This window comes from Tiliqua scincoides, chromosome 2 (genome assembly GCF_035046505.1).
Source record: "Tiliqua scincoides isolate rTilSci1 chromosome 2, rTilSci1.hap2, whole genome shotgun sequence".
Lineage (NCBI taxonomy): Eukaryota > Metazoa > Chordata > Lepidosauria > Squamata > Scincidae > Tiliqua > Tiliqua scincoides.
In genome coordinates this window covers 252,850,624-252,868,730 of record NC_089822.1, presented here as the reverse complement: position 1 = coordinate 252,868,730, position 18,107 = coordinate 252,850,624, and the positions used below count along the sequence as shown (strand labels likewise).

The window sequence follows — 18,107 nt, the reverse complement described above, 5'->3', positions numbered from 1 at the left end:
CAACTTTCCCTGAGAGTAGGGACCACCAGTGCCGTAGCTAGAGGGGGTGCAAAGCACTAAGTTTTGCAGGGAGTCTCATCGCAGCTTGCAGGGGGCCTTTCCCCCTTGGAGCCATTCTGGGTGGGGGGGAGCAAAATGGAGACATATGCCTGTCTTCGAAGGGGCCTCTTGCACACCATGGTGAGACTCCCTGCAAACATTAGTGCTTTGCACCCCCTCTAGCTATGCCACTGGTGGTCCATACCCTCAGGAAGGCTTCCCACAAAAGGTGAGGCCCCTAAGGGAAGGCTCACCTTGGCATCTTGCATCTGGCCTGGATGCCTTTAAAAGGGGATTGGACAAATTTCTGAAGGAAAAGTCCACCACAGGTTACAAGCCCTGATTGGTATGTGTAACCTCCTGGTTTTAGAAGTAGGCTGCCTCAGAATGCAAATGCAAGGGAGGGCACCAGGAAGCAGGTCTCTAGTTGTCTTGGTGCTCCCTGAGGCATCTGGTGGGCCACTGTGAGATGCAGGAAGCTGGACTAGATGGACCTTTGGCCTGATCCAGCGGGTCTCTTCTTATGTTCACCTGACAAGGGAGTGGCACCAGGATGCAGGTCTCCAGTTGTCTTGTTTGTGCTTCCTGAGGCCTCTGGTGGGCCACTGTGAGACGCAGGAGGCTGGACTAGATTTTGGCCTGATCCAGCCAGGCTTTTCCTATGCAAAAGGTGAAGCTCCCTGCAAAACGTAGTGCTTTGCCCCCCTGTAGCTACGCCACTGCGGATCTCAGGGCAGCCTCCTGGCTCCTTCTCCGCCTGCTCCAGGCAGCGTCACCTACCCAGGCGAGGCGAGGCGAGGGGGCCTCTCTGGGGAGAGGAGGGAGGGGGAGAGAGGGAGCTCTGCCTGCCTGCCAACAGCTGAGCGCCAAGGCGTGAGCCTGGTGGTGGGCAGGGGAGGGAGAGGTGGCTGGAGCAAGGAAGGGGCTGGCCATCTCCTCGCACCCCAGCCAGCCACTGGAGCCCGCGGTCCCCGCCTCTCCAGCGCTGGGGGTGGGAAAGGGAGTTATGCAAATCCTGGATGAGATCAGCCCGCAGCAACTGGCTGGGCAACTCCAGAGCCGGAGCGGAGCGGAGCGCAGCGGGGCTCGCAGCCAGCACCGCCCGACTCTCCTTCTCCTGCCCTTCTCCGGCTGGATCGGACCAGGCGCCGGCTGCAACGGGGGCTGACTGCCGGACTAGCCCTGGGGGGCTCTCTGTGTTGGAGCCGCTCTGCCCCCCCGCCCCGTCACCTGGTGGATTTACTCCTGGGGACTTTGGAGAGGAGAAACCAGAAAAGGTAAGCAGTCTTGGTTAATTTGTCGCTTTGAGCCGGGTTTCAAAGTGTCTGGAGACGTAGGCTACATTCTTGTCCACACTTTCCTGGGAGTAAGCCCCACTTACTGTGATGGGAGTTACTTCTGAGTAGACATGCAGAGGATGGGGGTCTTAGACTACAATCTTGTCCACACTTTCCTGGGGGTAAGCCCCACTGACTATGATGAGAATTACTTCTGAGTAGGCATGCAGAGGATGGGGGTCTTAGACTGCAATCCTAGCCACACTGAGTAAGCTCCACTGACTACAGTGGGACTTACTTCTGTGTAGACATGCATCGGATTGGGGCTCTTAGGCTACAATCCTGCCCACACTTCCTGGGAGTAAGCCCCCCTGGCTATGATGGGACTTACTTCTGAGTAGACATGCAGAGGATGGGGCTCTTAGATGGGACTCAAGAAAGACCCACCAATGGAGCCCCTAAGTTCTTGATCTCAGTTTGGCTTCAAGCCAGAGTCACCTGCTGCCTTGCTAGAAGTGGAGTTTGGACTTTCCCGGTGTCCTTTTGAGTGAATTCCACTGATAAAAGTCAAGGGCTTAATCAAGTCCAGGCTCAATGAATCTGAAGCTGCAATCCTGTGCCCACTTACCTGGAGATGTCCTATTGACTGTAATGAGACTTACCTCAGTAGACATGCATAGGCTTGGGCTATGAATCTTCCCTATGTCAGGTTTAGTTCCAGCAGGAGAAAGTGCTAATGTAGACAGTGTCTCTGAGCATGGAGAAAGTGCTTTCACTATTAAGGACTGTGGCAAGCATTGGTATAATGGGTAGCTACTTGAGTATGGTAGTTAGCCTGCAGCCTGAGCCTAGAGCAGCAGTTTTCATCCTTTTTCATCTTACTGCACATCAACAAGGGGCTAAAATTGTCAAGGCACGCCATCAATTTTTTTACCATTGACAAGGTGCACTATGCTGCTGGGCTCAAATCTTCAATTTCTCTACTAATAAATTACCCTCCCCAAACTCCCATGGCACACTTGTGGACCATTGTGCTACACTCGTGGTACACCAGTGTGCCACACTAAAATCGCTGGCCTAGAGTGTCCCAGGTATAGTTTATTTACAGCATGTGGACAGCAAAGCACACATGCGTATGCCTTAGTGTGATTGTTAAACTCTGTTTTGTCTGTTTCTATCAAGTTTTTATGGTATGCCTGTTTCATTCTCTTTGGGAGAGAGGGTATCCATTTGTTGCAGATAAATATGTGTCGGGAAATTGCACGTGATCCAAAGCGTGTGCGCCAATTAGCACATGGAAGTGTTTTCTGGGTAGGAATGTTGCCATGTCTGAGGCATCTCGGGGTAACCACTGCTAACCTTCATTCCACTTTCTGGGATTAGGGAGCATGCTTTCTAAGTAGATGCAAGCCCCAGCACCTCTCATCTCAGCACCGAGATAAATTCTGATCTCAGTTTCCCACACTGTGATTCTTGTAAAACCGAGATCAGATTCCATTCTGGAGTTGATTGATCCTGAGCTGGCTTGTTGGCTGTGAGATTTCACAGGCCGGCATGTGAAATCCAGCCTGGATGTGTGCAGCCCTCCCAATTTTCAGTGGTGACACCAGCTGTTTCAAAAGGCAGGTGGGTCCTGCCGCGTTTGTGTTTTTCCCCGCACATGCGCAGAGAATGCGGATTAAACTTCCTTCTCATTCATCACCACAAAGAAACAGCACTTTGTAGGTTAGCTTTCCCATAAATGCCACGTTAACTCCAGTGACCAACAATCCATTGCCAATTTTTAGGTGGCAGCACCCAGTAACCATGCGCTTAACTTTAAAAATTAATACGTTTAATATAATGCATGGGGATAGAAATATACTAGTCTATCATCCAGGGTTGTTGTAAGATTTATTACAGAAATAATGCATGCGAAGTACTTGGGGCACTTAGCAAAAGCACTATATACAGGTTATGCATTATAAGGATTAATATTTATCATATAAATGAGTTCTTATGTAGTGTCAGCAGATTTGTTATCCCTATGTGCTTTGTAAACACATGGACTTATAGGAGTGTATGTAAAGTGCAGCAGATGTACCTGCTTGAGATTGACATTCTAATCTTCTTTTGGAGTGTGAGTGCAGGAGCAGAAGGTAGGAGTTTTGCCATTCATTCAGAATGAAAGGATGTGATGTGGGGTGTGTGTATAGGGCGGGGGGGCATATCAAACATCAGAAACTGATGGAGGAAACTGAGGCAATATCCCTCTTGTTTTGCTCCCCAGGTATTGGGATTTAGTGGTAGGCTACTTCTGAACCTGAAGGTCCTACAGAGCCATGATCTCTAGGTAGCCCTTGGCAGACCTCTCCTTCATGAATTTGACTCATCCCTTTTACTTTTAGTATGGTGTCTTCTCTACAGTCCTGATGAATCCCTACTTTGTGAATCATGCAGTATTCTTATTACTGTATCCTTACTAACAAATTTCCCATCATTATTATAATAATGGGGTGTGCATGTGCGTTGAGAGGGGAGGGATTTATATAGTGTAAGGAGTCCTAGCCAACTGCAGTGCATCTTTGTTTTCAGAGGCAAGTTGCATCTCCTGCACAATCACTGGTGGCTGGACCACTCAGTGTTAGAGATGAAGGTCAGATTTGTCCTGTGTCCAAATACAGCCCTTGAGAGAAGAAGAGAAAAGGGAGGGACCAGGACACCAATACAAAGTTCCTGGCCAGTACACTCACTACTGCATAATTCTGGTCCTCATTGTACAACTATGGAATTCCATGGGTACTTCTTTCATAGAAGTGAATGGCAGACCCTCACTTCTTGGGAGAAAGGGAGACACACTGAAGGACCCCAATGAAATGGGGTCCAAACCTGTTTCCTCTGCACCTGGTAACCCCTGCCATTGAGTACTGAGCCTGCTCTTTCCTGAATATCCCTGCTTCATCCTGGGTTTTGTTTCTGGAACACCTAAGGTTGCAGTGGAACCTTGGAACAGGCTTTTATATAGATTCATTTTACAGGCAAGGAGCTGTGATTTGCCTGTAGCTACAGTTAGGGAACAACCAAAATCTGAGAGCATTGGGAGAGTGTGTGTGTGTAAATGTGGACGAACCCATAGTTCATAGAGGTTCGTTCACATAGTGGGAAACCATAGTTTCTTACAACATCTGTGGCCAATTCTGGATGCATGCAGTATGTTTCTGGTTGGTTGGCAACCTTCAGTCTCGAAAGACTATGGTATAAGTCTACAGCACCCAGTATTCCCAGGCGGTCTCCCATCCAAGTACTAACCAGGCCTGACCCTGCTTAGCTTCTGAGCTCAAGCGAGATCAGGCATGTGCAGGGTAACAGTAGTATGTTTCTAAGTACACAAGTAAAATGAAAGCGGGAGGGGGGAACAGAAGGGGAAAGGTGGAGTAGGTACAGTAACAGGATTCCCAAATGCCTTGACCTAGGTAGCCATGGTAAGCCATAAACCAGGTCTTATGGTAGCCTAGGTAACTGTTTCTCATTATCTCACTATAAAACATAGTTAATATAGGGTGAGATATATTAATATGGAAACATTGATCAAGGGCTTCACCTTTTAGAAGCCCCCAACAATAATGACTCTTCAGAGCACGTGTTAGCTGAATCAGCAGCCTCTTAAATAGGAAGCTGTTAGGGAGTGGAAGATGCCTTGGGCAGTATAAATGAAGGCAAACTTACACTAGCAGTGTTCTCTGCTGATAACCCAACAGTCCACTGTGATACTGTGATGGAATTGCAAGTCCATCCGGTACTTGCAATTTTGTTGTGCATTCTTCTAGATATGCTTTGCCTGATTCTTAACAAAACAGTGGCATATAAATCATCATCATTATTTTGGTGATGATGATGATAAAAAAAAAATAATACTTTCAGAGATGCAGGGGCTTTGCTAGAGGGGATGCAAAACACTAAGTTTTTCAGGGAGCCTCACTGCAGCATGCAAGCAACCCCTTCCCTTTGGAGCCATTCCAGGGAGGGGGGAAGCAAAATTGCTCCAAAGGGGAGGGGCAGCTTGCACACTGACACTAACTTAGTGTTTTGCACCCCCTCTAGCTATGCCACTGCAGAGATGAGAAGGGATTCACATTAAAAATAAACATTGGGACTATGTGTGTTCTACCTGAGAATTTGGTACTGGTTACAGAATTCATCATCCCGAGTATCTTAGATTTCATTTTTTTAAAAACAGGTTTCCAGTTCTTAGATTGGAAGTACTAAAGGTGGACCTTTAGTGTGGAATAAGTAATGGATTGAGTCAGAGGATGGGAGGCTTTAGTACAGTGCACTTTTTTTTGCCCCTCTCCATGACCAGGTAAAATAAACTGTGCAATCCAAGCATAATATGTATGTATATAAGTGTGCTAGAAACAGGGTTTTAAAAGAGAGAAAGAGGGAGAGAGCAAGCTAAAGCTAAAGGTTCAGGGAAATGAACCAGAATATCTCTGGAGGACCTCTTTCTTCCGCTTCCCCTTCCCAGGTTAAGTGGTGACTAATATATTACATGACATTTCTAGTATATTGGGTCTATCCATGAAAGACACCAAAAATGCAACCTCCATATTCAGAGATTGTCTACCTCTGGTTACCAGATGTAGGGGATTATTGGAAAAGGAAGGATATCCTCAAAATGCCCTGCCTATGACCTTCCCATCTGGTTGGACATTGTCAGTAGGCAAAATACTACAATTGATTGACTGTATAGGTTTGACTTAGCTTGGCAGGTCTTATGTTGTGGAGGGATGGGACTGGGAATTGGAATGAGCCTGGGGGGAGAGGGAAAGACTTGGCCTGAGGTCAGCAGGTAGCTGTGTTAATTATAACTGTGTGCAGCCCAGGACACACAACCCTCATCCATCACTTGTACGTAGCCATGGACAACCTTAGTTCATAGATCAAAGTGGCTTCCTGTGCTATGGGATTGTGTAGTCTCTCAGAGCAGATCTTTAGGTGATTTTTTTCTTAAATATGGAGACCCAGGGTTGTGTAGCGGTTTGGGAAGTGGACTTAGACCTGGAAGATTCAGGTTCAAATCCCCCCTCAGCCATGAAGCTTCCTGGGTGACCTTGGGCCAGTCACTTTTTCTCAGCCTCACCTACCTCACAGGGTTGTTGTGAGGACAAAAGGAGGGGAGAAGCTATGTGCTCTTTGAAGGAAGGGCGGTATAAAAATGTGAAAAATAAATAAATATGTTTCACAGTATCATTGGATGCCCATGTAAAATAGGTAGCACTGGCTGGTAGGAAAATCATATGGAGTGCAGTCCTGAATGTATTGTGACAGTGAAAAGCCATGGGCTGGAGAGCTGCTACCATTGAGGAGTGGGCAGGACTGAGGTAGATGGACCAAGGCAGATTCACAGGTTCATCTTGATGGACTTGTTTAGCTTCTGGAGGCACAATGGAAATGCCAAGTTGCCATTCCCCCCCTCCCCCGGCAGGGCTTCAGTGCCCTTAAAGCTACACGATAGGCAGAAGTTCTATTTCTCTGCCTTGGAAAAATACTATATCTGTTGAATACTGGCCTAAGACCCACAAAGGACACTCAATTCCTATGAATTGTGCATTTTTACAGTTTTATTCTGAGGATGAAACATCTTAAGAACTGGAAAAGATTTCTGCAGTGCTTCATGACAAAAGCACTGTGGAAAATGATGGTGGTTAGAACTTATTTACGTACTTGGAATTTGTCTTATCCCAAAAGATGCAGTTACAGTCAAGATTGCAGGCTAGCGCATGTTAAAATCCCTCTTGTTGGTTTCTGGTGCCTCCCCTTTCCACTCTGTTAAAACCAGCAAACTAGGAGTGTTAGAGCCTCAGGTTAAAATCCTATTTAATTTCTTCTTGCACAACTGGCTGAGGGGGAAACTTTAGATGATTGTAGGGGAGGGGCTATATACTTCAGTGGTAGAGCACCTGTTTTGATGCAGAAGGGCCCAGGTTCAATCTCCAGATAGGCCTGTCGATGTCATCTGTCTGAAATGCTGGAGATCTGTCAGGGCAAAAAGCTTACTACTAAGCACCCAATAATCTGAGTTGATAGAAGCAGTGGTGTACACAGGGTACTGGACACCCTGGGCAGGCCTAGACTGGATCTCTGCCATCAAGATCTGGAGGCCAGATCTACCCTTTAGTTTGATCAGTCAGTGACATGGCCTCTACCAGGGGATCTTGCAGCAGAGGCCATATCTACCTGTGGCTTCAAATGGTCACTCAAAGTGAAGATAGACCTGGCCTCCACCTCAAGATCCCTGGGGGAGCCCATGTCTACTGGCCTCTCAGTGTCACATCTGACATCTTGTACTTGATATCTGGGACAGACATAAGAACAAAGAACAGCCCCTCTGGATCAGGCCATAGGCTCATCTAGTCCAGCTTCCTGTAGCTCACAGTGGCCCACCAAATGCCTCAGGGAGCACACAAGACAGCAAGAGACCTGCATCCTGGTGCGCTTCCTTGCATCTGGCATTCTGACATAGCCCATTTCTAAAATCAGGAGGTTGCACATACCCATTATGGCTTGTAACCCTCCACCCTTGGTATGCTACTGAGTAGAAGGCAACTTCGCACATTCACTAGCTCAGTTTAAAAAAAAGAAAAAAAGAAAGCCTTAAAAAAAAAAACTGAGCTAGTGAATGTGCGAAGTTGCTGGAATCTTGAAAGATACAGAATCTCAGAGATGAATATGCGTTTTCTGACACACAGATGGTGGCACACAGTTGGTTAAGGGAGCCTTCATCTGTCTGAGCAATGACAGTAGGGCAGAAGAAAGGAACTTCTTAGGCATGTTGGATGTCTGAGGTCAGAACGGACACGTGTTAGCACTTCATCAGCTTTCTTCCTTCTTTTTCGTACTCCTCACTTTGGCACTTTTTTGCATTATCTTCAGCTTCTCCTTTCCTCTCTCATTTTTCATTAACTTTTCCCCGTCTCTCCCGCTGGTGCTTAATTGGAACCAGAGCTCAGCCCTCAGAGTCTCTTTTCAGCTTCAACATATGTGAATCGTAAAGAAGAGAATACCTTTGAGTATATACCTATTGTGTAATTTATATCACCTCAGACTAGCCAGCTGTCATCCCTTGCTGAGGCCAGAACTGCACTGGAAGGAGAGTGAGGGGATGGCAGGGATTGAACCTGGGACCTTCTAAATGCAAACCTTGCATACTGTCACAGAACGATGGTCCCACTCCAGCAACTAGTAACTGGTTTGCAGAAGGCTGCCCATTATCTCAGTTGGGCAGCCTGATCCAGGGCAGGTTCCTCTGCGCCAGGGTAGTTGTGCCAGCATGGCTTGCACTGCATCCCATAGGGGAATGTAGCAGGCAGAAAGTCTCCCTGATTAAGCAGACAGTCATCCCCTTGCCCCAGAGAAAGCCCCAGCCTGTGCAGTTGGTCTACTCGGACCCGCACCAGCAATACCACTGGCGCAAGTCCATGTTGGTGGATCAGGCCTGGTGCTTCTGATCCCGCCACCTTCTGGGCCCAATTGCTCACTCCTGCCTCTGTTGCCACCCTCCCCTCCACCCTGTTACACCCCCTTCCTGCCTTCCCCTTTCAACCTGCACTACTTGATGTGGAGCTCACTGCATCTGATGTGTGCTGCTCTTTCTCCTGACACGCTCAGACCAGCATGGGTCTTCCCACTGGTGCAGGCAACTGCTACACCATTTGCAGAGTGCTTTTATGGCACTTTTGCAATGGCTCACACTGGTGCAGTGAGTGCTGTTGTGGTGCAAAGGCTGGCTAGGACTGTGTCCTTGGGTTCAATTTCATGTGAATATAGGAAGCTGCATTATATTGAAGCAGACTATCGGTCCATCTAACTCAGTGTTGCCTATAGCAACTATTCAAGATTTTAGACAGAATCTTTCTCTGCTTTGTTTAGAGATGTGAGTGATTGAACCTGGAAACTTCTGCGTGCAAAGCACATATTCAGGGCCAGCCCAAGATCTCTCAGTGCCTGAGGTGGCATATTAAATGCTGCCTCTTCTTTACCTGGTGATGTGCCAGTTTCTTCTTCTCATACTTCTTGGACTGGAAAAGGAAGCAGGAGATGGAGCATAAGAGGAAGTGTGGAAGACAAGAAAGGAGAGGTTGGCTAGAATGGTGGGATGCTGTAGCTTACCACTCTGTCCTCATTACTTCTTCTGCTTCTTCCACCTCTTCATTTACGCATCTAGGGAGTTAGAAGAAGAGGAGCAGTGGAAGCAAGAGGGCAGATGAAGGAAGTCGCCCTTCCACTAATCTGAGGTGATGGCCTCAGTCAGCCTTATGGATGGGGTCAGGCCTTCATGTGCTTCACCAATGAACTACAGCCCGTCCTCAAGGATCAGGCTTCTTCATAATGTTTACTCTGTGGAATATGGCCTGTGAAATGATAACCAGGGACTACTCTTGAAAAATTTTGAAAACTGAAACAGAAGATAACCATGTGCAGATAGGTTATTATCAGCTAAAACATTTCCTTGCAGGGAAATACAGTGCCAAAACCAGCCCTCAGTACTGCCATCTAGAAAATGGGAACAAGAACTTCAGTGACAATGTAATTTGATGAGGTAATCAGCACCAATAGCCTGAATTTTGTGACTATTGTAGTGTCATTATGCACATTAAACATATTTGCACACAAAGACTTGACTTAGACTGCAATCCTAACCACACTTTCCTGAGAGTAAGCCCCATTGAACAAAATAGGACTTACTTCTGAGTAGACCTGGTTAGGATTGTGCCCTTAGGCTGCAATTCTATCCACACTTACTTGGGAGTAAGCCCCATTGACTTTAATGAGACCTGCTTCTGAGGAGACATGTATAGGATTGGGCTCCCACAGTGCAATCCTATACATGCTTACTCAGAAGTGAGTCCCATTTATTTCAGTGGGGCTTACTCCCAGTAAGTGTGTATGGAATTGCAGCCTTTATTCCACTTCTTTTAGCTGTGTGGAGAAGAAAGAGCAACATGGGCAATGACATCTTATACCCTGATCTCTGGATATGTTTGATCTCTGAACATACTGTATTCAGCCATTTTCAACCACTGTGCTGTGGCACACTGGTGTGCCGCAAATGGTCCCCAGCTGTGCTGTGGGAATTTGAGAGAGTATCATTTATCAATTGGACCATTGGGGGATGCAAGCCCCCCACTGACAGCACAGTGTGCCTTGTCAATTGTCAAAAAACTGATGGTGTTCCTTGACTATTTTAGTGCCTTACCAGTGTGCCATGAGATGAAAAAGGTTGAAAATCACTGCTGTATATGTATGGTGCCACAAGTTTTCTGCTAGCTTCTGAGATTTCACCAGAAAGCCCATGTGCTTTTTAAATCTCATGTTTCCTGTGAGGACTGGAAACCTATTTACTTCATGGTGCTGTTGTGAAAATGAATCAACTAAAGGCACATTATGCATTCAAAGACCACTGGAAACACTTAACAACAAAATGAAATGATATGAGCCATTGAAAGGAAATGAAACAATAAAAACCATATTTGGATGGGTTTCTCTTAAGTTATGTTTAAATCTAGGGAATCCTCTCTTGGAGGAGGCTAATCCCTCAGGCCACTTTCCAGACCTATAAATCTTGTAGATTTAGTGACTGGAGCTGAGCAGGATGGGAGGGTATTTGAATTTGGGTCTGGGTCCTTGACTTATGGGCCTTGTGCTAAAGAGCTGGTAATTAGTCAGATAGGGGCACTGTTGATTAAACAAACACCAACCATACTCTTTTAACAAAGGGCACCCAATGATATAACCGACAATTGACTAGGTACAGCTGTAGGAGTTGATGTCTGCTACAACTGTGGTATGTCAGTGGTATCTGCTTGTTGTGTACATTATTATACATTACCAAATGTTTAAAATTGCAGTTTTTCCTTGCAACACCTAATATAGCAAACTACAAATCCATACATCTAATTAAAAATAAAAAACCGTTGTACAGCTGTGCCAGCTCATGAAAATACTGGAGGTGTATGGTAATAATTTCCAAATCTTGCAAGGGGTTGACACTGAAATGCAATAACTTTGCCCCGCAAAAGTATGTATTTGTGATAGCGAGGATTTATATTACATGGAAGTGTAATTTTTCAACCCTCACCTAACCAGACATTCCAGTCCTGATGTGCAAAGTGAGAGTGACATTTACAAGGGAGAAGTTGAGAGAAGGCCCTTAACTCTTTCCCTGACTGCTGCTTCTCCTCTGCGGTTCCAACTGCGGTTATAGCCTGAAAGAAGAGGGCATGGAGGGTTGGAGCACCTGACCACAGTTTTTGTTTTGCGCACTGGAGGAGAGCACAAGATGGGCAGCCCAATCCTAATGAAATCGGCTGATGGATTCCACTGCATGCTGCAGGGGGTTTTCAACTACTGGAGGCATTCCGGGGGTAAGGGGACGTTGGTCCCCTTGCACTGGGGTAAGCCCCAGCAGCCACTTTGGGACAACTTGAATGTGCGTCAGCTCAATCACTGGTGCAAGTCTGCATTGCTCTGTGCAGGTGGATCAGGCCAGGGAAAGGGCTTAAGATTTGGATGTGCTGCTGTTGCTGATCCTGCTCCCCTCCTGGACCAGACTTCCTTCCTCCTTACCCTGGTCACCACAATGTTGTGCCACTCCTCCCACATTCTGCTCTCCCTCATCCCTTTCAACTCCCTCCCTCCAACCCCCTGTGCAGGCTTACCTGCTGCAGTGGGTGTCCGTAGGTGCGCTGGTGCATGGGAGGCCACTAGAGTCTCCCCACCGATGGGCCCCACTGCACTCATCACCTGAGGCTGCTTTACAACAGCTCTGCCAATGCAATGCTAATTTTGTCAGCAGGGAAGGGGGTTAAGACTGGGACATTAGTATCCCAGGTTTTTCCTCTGACTTCTGCTTTGTGTATGCATCGAAGGGCATGTTTCTGTATTGGGTACCTCAGACACAGTATGACTTTGACCACAAATCACTAGATGGCTTTAGACCAGTGATTCCTTCTCAGCTGTAGCACCACATTGAAATGTGGAAGTAATTATTGTTTGTTGTAAGGCTCAGTGAAGGCCAAACGAGGTGTGACCACAATGACAGCTGTGTTTATTTCCCCTATCTACCTTATTCATTTATATTTTATAAAGTGTTTGGGATGTCTAATTTTAACAAGCAAGGAGGTGTGCAAGTTGGAGGAGATGAGGGGACATGATTGAGACATACAAAATTATGCACGGGAAGGATAGAGTGGATAGAGAGATGCTCTTTACAATCTCACACAACACCAGAACCAGGGGACATCCACTAAAATTGAGTGTTGGGAGGGTTAGGACAGACAAAAGAAAATATTTCTTTACTCAGTGTGTAGTTGGTCTGTGGGACTCCTTGCCACAGGATGTGGTGATTGCATCTTGCCTAGATGCCTTTAAAAGGGGATTGGACAAATTGCTGGAAGAAAAATCCATCATGGGTTACAAGCCATGATATGTATGTGCAACCTCCTGATTTTAGAAATGGGCTACGTCAGAAATGCCAGTTGCAAGGGAGGGCACCATGATGCAGGTCTCTTACTGTCTTGTGTGCTCCCTGGGGCATTTGGTGGGCTGCTGTGAGATACAGGAAGCTGGACTAGATGGGCCTATGGCCTGATCCAGCCGGGATGTTCTTATGAATCCTCCCCCTTATTCCCTGTGAATCTGTTGCCCTGGGTGATTTCTCCTAGCTCACCAGTTCCCTTCCAGCATGAAACTGAGTGGGGAGGGGGCAGAAACATTCAGGCAAAATAGACCATGAGGATGATTTGTTTCCCGTGGGTTTTATTTCTGAGCCTTTTTGACAGAGAGACTCCAAAGTTATGCTGCTAATCCTCTTCATTCCCTCTTCGAAACCAGACAGAGTCAGAGTGCCACTGGGCAGACCTAAAATGGAGCTTCTAAACAGGTTGCTGAGGCCACCTTGGCTATGAGGCAGCCCAGACGGTCCTATAATTAGAGGCAGTGTTATTTGGCAGTGGCACCAGGCGAGGGAACTTGTAGAGAAATCACGTTGTCCCTGTTCTGACTGCCTTGTCCTTTTCTAAAATGGCTTTTGACTGCTAAAACTAAAGTTTCCAAGGCTGAAATTTAAAAACCCGGCTTAGGTATCAGTAACTGTCACATTTCAAGGACCAAAAATGTATTTTTCACTGTCGGGCTCGAGAAAGTTCTAGAAGGACTTGCAATTTGTTGAGGAAATCTTCATGTCTTCTGTGTTTTGTTAACTTCTCTTCATATAATTTGATATTTTCTTTCTGTAAATTTCCTATATATATGTTTCATATATATGTACATATTATATGTATATAATCTCAACAACTTATATAAATTATAAGCTTATAAACTTATAAATTATAAACTTATATAAATGTATATATTATAGTTGTTGAATTTAGTTGTTGAATATTAGTTGAATATTTGAATAATTAGTTGAACTATTGAATAATAGTTGTTGAATATTATAGTTGTTGAATATAGTATATATGAAATTTATAGTTGTTGTGATTTCCTCAACAAATTGCAAGTCCTCAAACTTTCTGGAGCATATATATATATTAGAACATTACATATGCGTTACCATTCAGACACTTGTGGCTTGCCCTTTCGTCCTTCACTCTGGCCATTATAACAAACATTATGCTATAAATTTTCAATAGAATGTCAGAACAGAGCTTGGTCGTCCCGTCCCCCCCCCCACATTTACTTGCAGCAGTGCACTACATGGGTTGCAGTAAAGGATTGGGGATCAGCTCTGATCTGGGTTCATGGCTGGAGAGAAACCTGATAAATACATGGGAAGCCAGTTGTTTGTGAGTTGCTTCCAAGGCGCACACACAAAAAGTAGGGCTGCTAGTGATTAATTAAGCAGTTCTGGGACCTTTGCAGAAACAGAGACCAGTGCCAAAAAAATAAAATAAAATGTGTTGAAGGCATTTCTGGGAAGGAGACAGGTGAGCAGCCTTGTCCCACATGCTGAGTTTCTGAAAAAGAAATTCTTGCCTATTACACATGAAAGTACCCATCCTATCCTATTTTATGGGGTGAAAGGTTCGCGGGTCAATCCTTGGTGTTTGGGACAGACCCCTGTCTGAAACTCTGGTGAGCTATACCCAGCCAGTATTAAGCTAGGTGGATCAGCAGGTGGATCAGCATGGGGTAGCTGCATATATTCAAATGGTATTGATGGAGATAACTTTCAAGTTAGTCCTATTTGAATTACCCTTTATGATTTACAAAGACTGTGAGACTGAGGGGGTGGACAGACAAGCTGCTTTCTTGGAGGACTGTTCCCCTTCACTCCCCCTCCCAGCTCATTAATACCAGGGGGCACCCAAGACCTAGTCCTGCAGTGGATCTGGAGGGAGAGTGAATGGCAAAGTCTTTACCTTTGTCTTTGTGGGTAAGCAACTATCATCATCATTAGGCATAATTATTGCAGGCAAGGTGATCTGAGTACTCACTTGGGTTCAAACATGGATGGGAGAGCTATGTAAGGGAGCAAGTGTGAGACTAGTCACTATCGCTGCTCCACCCACTGTAGTACTGTCTCCTGTTTCTTCTGATAATCTCCAGATGCCCTTGCTTCATTCATCTCTAAACAGACCCAATGGAGGGCAGTCACAGAGGAGGCACTCATGCACAGAGCAAGCTTCCCTGCAGCATTGCGAGTGAAATTGACTGAGCTTCATTCCCATGTGTTGTCTACTCAGTTAAAGCATCTGCACTGAGTGAAAGTACTGCTGCTGATTTTATCATTTTAAAAACGTTAAACTGCTGCTGATTTTAAGAAACCCATCAATTTTAGCTTTCCAAAAGTCCCTAGCCTTTGAGTCCCCCTCCTGGTTTGGTAACCCAAGTTAGGAGAGGAGCTCTGAAGCATTCTGTTAATTGATGACTGGCTATAGTTCTGTATATCTCTTTGCCAAGAGGTCAGCAGACACAGGAAGATTCACGGTTTAATTGCTACTATCAGGCTTCTATTATATATTTAACAGATTTATACCTTACCCCTCCTGACCGCAGTCACCCCAAGACAGCCGGTAATTTATGTAACAGCACAGGTGCATGTGTATGCTCCAAAAGGAGGAAATCAGAAAAGTTAGAGCAGAAGTTATATCCAGGACAGGTCTTTTTTAAAAAGAGCGTGAAGAGTTTGAATCAGGGAAAGGGAGATCTGGGTCAGAGAGTTCTTTCTGTCCCTTTGCAAAATGAAAGCAAGGGACTTTGCATAAAGGACTAAGATAACGAGATGTAAGAGCTTGCGTTATGGATCGTAAGACCTTTAAGATGTTAAGTTTTACCATTTAGCTTTTTTGTTAAAAGTTAGTTATTTGAGCCATTTAGTTATTTGATTTTTCTCTGTAAACCGCTTTGTGGACTTTAGTTGAAAAGCAGTATATAAATACTGTTAATAATAATAATAATAATTTTATTCCTTTGGCTTCTGCCTTTTTCTGAACAGTGGTGTAACCTGAGCACTAAGTTTTGCACTAAGTAAAGCACTAAGTTTTGCAGGCACCTGAATGTGTCATGCAAGTGGCCCCTCCCCTTCCCCTTTGGAGCTGTTCTGAGAAATGGGAGCAAAACAGAAGAGAATGCTTCCATTTTGCTTCCACTGTCAGGAATGGCTCCGAGGGGGAGGAGCTGCTTGCACGTCACATTCAGGTGCCTGCAAAACTTAGCACTTTGTGCACCTTCTAGCTATGCCACTGCTTCTGAGAGACACAGTTCAATATGAGTCAAGGTGGGGACAGTGTGAAGGATGCTGATGGTGGTGGAATTCGCAGCAGGTTGTCATATGCAAGATAATTAAAGAGACACGCACATTCTGAGCATTATCCTCAGCCATAGGGTTGAGACCATAGGATGTTAGGGCCTTTAAAGATCCAAATATATTCTCTTTCTTCTAATTGCCTGTTTTCAAACTTTCTGATCACCAGAGCCCTTTACACTCCTAAAATGAGTCTTGGGAGCCCTGCCAGCGCATGTTGGAGCTCAGGGGAGTGGAAGAGCACTGGCTCATGCGCAGAGCTTTGCAGGACCAAGTAGATGGCTGCAGATTATGGCGTGCTCGTGGAGCCCCTGAAGGGAGCCCTAGGGTTCCTAGGAGCACAGTTTGAGAACTTCTGGCCTAAGATTTGATGGTTTCTCAATATGAAATATCTCTTCAACCAGTGAGGCTGTGACCATCAGAATTAAAACACTTTGCAGCAGGTTCTTCAAGTGTCTTCATTGTTATAGCTGACTTGTGGTTTTGGAAACTATTGTTATTTTCTCTGTGTAAGAGAATGTGGGAACCAGGGCGCTTGTATTCCATAGTGCATCTTGCATGGGTGAGCTTACAGGTGATGTTCTGGTTGTGAAAATGTTTCACTAGTGGGTGTGCTTTTAGTTAAAACCATTCCTCTAACACAACACTTTTCAACCCTTTTCATTTCACAGCGCACTGCAAAGGTGCTAAAATTGTCAAGGCACACTATCAACTTTTTTTCAACTGACAAGGCACAACATGCTGCTGGTGGAGGGCTCACATCCGCTTGCAGACACACATCACACCTGCAGACCATTTGTAGCACACCAATATGCCGTGGCACACTGGTTGAAAATTGCTGCCCTAAGGCAAGCGCAGGTGATACCGCAACAGGACTCACAATGATGAGATCCAGGATTTGATATCAGTGGTTTTCTCTGAACTCTCAGTTTTAATCTCCATTGATTAGGTGACTGGCAGAAGGCAATATGGCAGGCTCACTGATGGCTTTAGTAAGGTGTAGTGAATTGGCATGGTAATAATCACCTTCTGCCAGCCTTCTAACCTATAGATATTACTAAGTGAGAGCTGAAATGAAACCACCCACCCATCATTGGTTTGTAAGAGTGCATGGACAAACCAATGCAGCTGCACACATTTAGCAAGCTCTGCAAAAATGCAACTCACCAGTTCTTCAGGGGTGGAACATTGCAAGGGTTTGGAGGTACCACAGGACCAACTGAGGCCTACATATGTGTTCATGATTTGATGACTGCAGCATCAGTGGGTAATATTCAAGATATAATAATGTAGTGTTTCTCAAACCATGGGTCTGGACCCAGTAGGTGGGTCGAAAACCAATTTCAGGTTGGGTGCCCATTCATTTCAATATTTTATTTTTAATATATTAGACTTGGTGCTACCATGGTATGTGACTACATTTGGAGAAATGTTTCGGATCTATAGTTTTAACAGGCTACTAAATATGTGCTTTTAACAATGATAGGGTGGAATCCTAACCCCTTATGTCAGTGCTTTCCAACACTGGCATAGCGGTGCCAATGGGCTGTGTGCCGCATCCTGCAGTTGGGTGTCACTCACGGAGGCCTCCTCAAAGTAAGGGAATGTTTGTTCCCTTATCTCAGAGCTGTGTTGCCCTTATGTCAGTGCTGGAAAGCACTGACATAGGGGTTAGGATTGCGCCCTCAGTCTATGCGGCTTACTCCTAGGTAAGTGTGGATAGGATTGCAACCCAGAATTGTTAAAAAATTTTCCTGATTGGTGATATCACTTCTGGCCATGACATTACTTCCAGGGTAATGACATCACTTGTGGTGGGACCCAACAGATTGTCATACTAAAAAGTGGGTCCTGGTGCTAAAACGTTTGAGAACCACTCCAATAATAATCTTAAACACTATATGTATTAAACTGTTTCACATATTCAGTTATGAGTTGTGTAATCACACAATGAGAGATCAACAGTGCAATCCTATGCATGTCTACTCAGCAGTTAGTCCCACTGA

At 45.4% G+C, this 18,107-nt stretch overlaps 1 protein-coding gene across 2 annotated transcripts in view; it reads left to right on the top strand.

Moving 5' to 3' along the window:
- Positions 1 to 1,080: 1,080 nt before the first annotated feature.
- DDR1 (discoidin domain receptor tyrosine kinase 1) overlaps positions 1,081 to 18,107 on the top strand; it is a 61,768-nt gene continuing 44,741 nt past the window's right edge. For both annotated transcript variants that reach the window (XM_066613912.1, XM_066613913.1), the window contains exon 1: positions 1,081 to 1,316. The gene's annotated coding sequence lies outside the window, so the exon portion shown is untranslated. The remainder of the gene's footprint in view (positions 1,317 to 18,107) is intronic.